The sequence below is a fragment of the Nanorana parkeri genome, unplaced genomic scaffold (assembly GCF_000935625.1).
Source record: "Nanorana parkeri isolate BGI_ZX_2015 unplaced genomic scaffold, ASM93562v1 scaffold318, whole genome shotgun sequence".
NCBI classification, from domain to species: Eukaryota; Metazoa; Chordata; class Amphibia; order Anura; family Dicroglossidae; genus Nanorana; species Nanorana parkeri.
The window spans coordinates 1,268,247-1,272,374 of NW_017306586.1; the positions used below are offsets into that span (position 1 = coordinate 1,268,247).

The following is a 4,128-nucleotide window of genomic DNA, read 5'->3' on the forward strand; positions in this document are numbered from 1 at the left end:
TATATATATATATATTGTAGTATTCAGTGGATTTTGACATATATGCAAAGTAAAAGTGTTCTTGCACCCATGGAACAGAGCTGAAATCCAGAGATTGTACTGTACGTGCAAAGACTATATTAAATGATACCCAGCGTGAATGTCTATTGTTCAGTAATCAGAACTGTAGATTTTGAGCCTTAGCAATCAATGTAGACTGACTAAGATGATTAGAGATTGACTTTATACAGTTACAGAAAAAGAGGATGCCACAAAGTGGGTCTCAGTTCTCTCTATTAAATGGTACTAGGGTAGGCTTAACAGGATTCAATGACAAAAATATAGATAATATTGCTCATATGGCTGTATGGTGTTGTTGACATTGTTGATATTTTAACATTCAAATTCGTTATATACTATATGGCCATGATGCATTATTATAAAGTATGCAACCTTGATGACTAACGTAAAAAAATATATATATAACTATGCAAGCTGGTTTATATAGTTTGTATTCCAATTATCAGCTTTTTAATTCTGTCTCTTTATCTTGCCTATAGCCTGTCGTGCATAAAAGGCAGTTGTAAGGATAACATAGTAGCTGGCATTAACAACTTGTTTTTAAAAGGGTAGGAACCAGTGCTGACATCTGTATCCTTCCATCACTAGAGTTACACCCCTAAACAAGTTTGCGCGCATAAGGGTACCTTGAATAATAGGGTATGTTAGAAGGTGCGTAACTGTTTGCTTTTGTGATAACAAAATCACAAGATCCACTCTGGCAGTCACATTTTAGAATAACCCAGTAAATTTGTTATGTGTTCTCATCACACAGCATGCCTAAATATATTTTTTTAAAGAGTGAGATTCCACTCATTAACATATAATGCAGAACACAAGTCTTGAGATATTTAACCCTAGGACAGACAGTGTCGAAATCTTCTTTGCAACTGATAATGAAATGTGCCAGCAAAGTACAGACAGGGTTTATTGTGGTAAACATTAACTGTACAGCCCCCTGCTGAACATTTCATAGGAAGCTAGGTATGATTTTTAAGCAGATAAGGTAAGAACAAAATGTAGGCAGCAACATTTTTTTTTTAGTTAAGCTATGTGAATGATAATATGTAACACACATAAAGTAGGTGTTATCCCAATATGGCTGCAAAACTGGAAATACACTTTAAGGACCTGTAAGTCTGAAAATCATATGCGTGTTTTACTGATCCCTATAAGCCTTAGTAAAGACTGAATTGTAAAGTAGATTAATTTTGCTTATAATTGACTAACATGTCATGGTAGCTGCACATTGTAGAGCTGTACTGCATTGGTTGCAAAATATGTAAACTAAGCTGTCTTTTCCTGCAGTCTGTCTTTCTGTGTGAATATTCATAAGTATATCCTTAATAATCTAAAACCTCAGTTAGAGTTTTGTTTTCACAGCACACTTTCATGCTAGTTGAGGATAATGCTAACATGAGAGTTTTGTTTTGCTATTGGAGGATTCTTCCGGCAGTAGGGATTTATCTTCCTCCTTCCTCTTCTATTCCCTACATCTTCCCCTCTATTACCCAATGATGGTCTCCCTGCAGCTCCACATCCATCCCAAGCATGTTCCCAAGGAAGCCTCACTCCTGACACATATCCCTCCCAGCACCTTAACAGTCCTAGGTAGTTTGCCTCAAGAATCCCTGACAGCTCTCATCATTCTTCCATCTGCCACATCATAAACCCTTCATCTCCAATCTCTTACTAACCCCCACACACTCATGCTTCATTTCAAGACATCTCAGTAACTTCCGGCATACACTAAAGATGACATGCACTCAGTGCCAACGCTAGTCCCTGGCTCCCTACTGGCTGGAATAGATCCCACAAGGGGAGACTTACTGCATGACATCTCAGGATTCTTACCCTAACCTGTTGTCCTCAGGTTATTATGCTATTAATATTATTATATAATGAGGTCAATGAGTGGTTGGGGGCTGGCAACAGACATGCATAGTCTAAGCATGAACAGAATGTCAAAGGAGGTGGCAGGCAGAATCTGAAAACATTCTGGGCCTTAACCAAAGCCAGGTAGTAGCATGTATCTAAGTTTGAACTAGACACAGAGACATGTCAAATACAAGCCATGTTGTGATCAGTAAACCAGCTCTCAATACAAAATAGCAGCCTAGCACATCTCAATATAGACACTAGGATCAGGCACTTGCAATGTACACTGATCCAAATTTAAGTCCTCCTGATTCAGGCCAATTGTGCAGCGTGACTAATGCACAATACTATTTTTTTTCCTGCAGATGGTATGGGTGGGTGCTTAGACAAAGCAAGTCTAAAGATTTCAGAAAGAGGATGTAAAGTGGGAGAGGTGAGATAACAAGGCTTCCATGATCTGAGAGCAATGTGCAGATAAGGGTCTTTATTTACAACCATACTGGAAATTCTGTTTCATTTATTGGCTATAGATGAAGTAGTGATGTGGCTCATATTTGCCACTCCCTATATATGATATATTATCAATTACTGATTGTTCAATGGATCACATTAATTGCATAACATAGTAATACATTGTTACTTAAACATATTTTCAAAACATTGTTTTCCATTTTTTCAGCTCTTCATTGCAGTTTAAAGATTAACAGTTTTAACCACTTGAGTACTAGCCAAATATACCCCTTGTAGGTCATGATTATGGAATTCACTGAACAGCTTGCAGATTTCAGTGGTCAGGTCTTAGTGTCCCTTATGATGTTGGCCTGTGGTGAGTGCCTCTTTAATTGTTGGTGGACAATGGTGTGTGCACTCTTACACGTTGGTGATCATTACTAAGTAATGAGTGAGTAGGGGCTAGTGGTGTTTTCCATCATAACATTGGTAGTCAGTGTGCCCCATTTAGGGACTATATACCCCCTCTGTACTCCCTTGCTGCTCCATGGGGGTTAATGTGCCCTGCCTTGCTGCTCAGTGTGTGTTCCTTTATTGATGGTCAATGTGAGCAGGTTTACTCACTGCTCAGAGTAGAGGAATGCAGAAGATTTGAAGAATGGGCAAGATAGGAGAAAGGAGCAGGCTCTTAAATGTAAACAGTAGTACCTTTTACATACTGTATGTGATCGCTGTAAATGGCCATAACAGATCACAAGGCACAGAGCCACTTGGATCTGGAGTGATGTTTATAAGCACAATACACATCCACCTCCCTGACATTTTTTTTACAATATACTAGTAGGGAGGTGGTTGATTCATTTAGACAGGGTCTCATTTCAACATCTACTAATGGAGAACTTTTTTAACATTTTTAAATCAATGTGTGAACTACTTTGCAGGTGCTATCTTGTCAATAAAGTGAGTCCAGCAACCAATGTTGTTTCTTTCAGAAGGTGTTCTTCTTTTATGGCATAGTTTTTAAATAAATATGATCTATATTTAAAAAAGGGGGTAACCTTCGTGGATCCAACACTGAGCACAATTTAGATTAATAAAATATTTTACCCAGACAAATCAGTGTTATCACTGATTTGTCATGGCATCACTGCTGTGCTAACTGGACTAAAAATACAAAATGTTTTGCTTTGCTCTAGATCAGGGGTCAGCAACCTTTTACACACCGAGTGCCATTTTTGCAACCATCAGACAACCGAGTGCCATTGAACAATAGTGCACCATGGCATTAGCAAATTTCAGTTTTTGTACTCATAGTTGTACTGCTAATAATAAGTTAAACTCACTAATTATTTGAATGTGTTTATCTTGCCGTTAGCAGCACAACTGTAAGTGAAAACATTTTATAACTATTGCACACACAAAATATATTTACATGTACTAAAAAAGTAAACTGGACTTACAGTTTTAGTGTGATCCCTGTTTCTGTATTATCTTAAAACTCCAGACCAGCCCAGACGCTGCACTTTCATAAAACACAGGTTTTTTACATACCTGATGCCCGGCAGACCTCAGATCAGCACCAATACATGGCAGACCTCAGACCAGCACCAACACCGGCAGACCTCAGTCCAGCACCAACACACAGCAGACCTCAGACCAGCACCAAAACACAGCAGACCTCAGACCAGCACCAATACATGGCAGAACTCAGGCCAGCACCAACGCACAGCAGAACTCAGACCAGCACCAACGCACAGCAGA

The 4,128-nt window shown here is 38.8% G+C and overlaps 1 protein-coding gene across 1 annotated transcript in view; it reads left to right on the forward strand.

Annotated features, from left to right (window-relative positions):
- Positions 1–4,128, forward strand: part of TRHDE (thyrotropin releasing hormone degrading enzyme) — a gene marked incomplete at its 3' end in the record, with an annotated part of 466,420 nt that overhangs the window by 311,573 nt on the left and 150,719 nt on the right. The window lies entirely within an intron of this gene.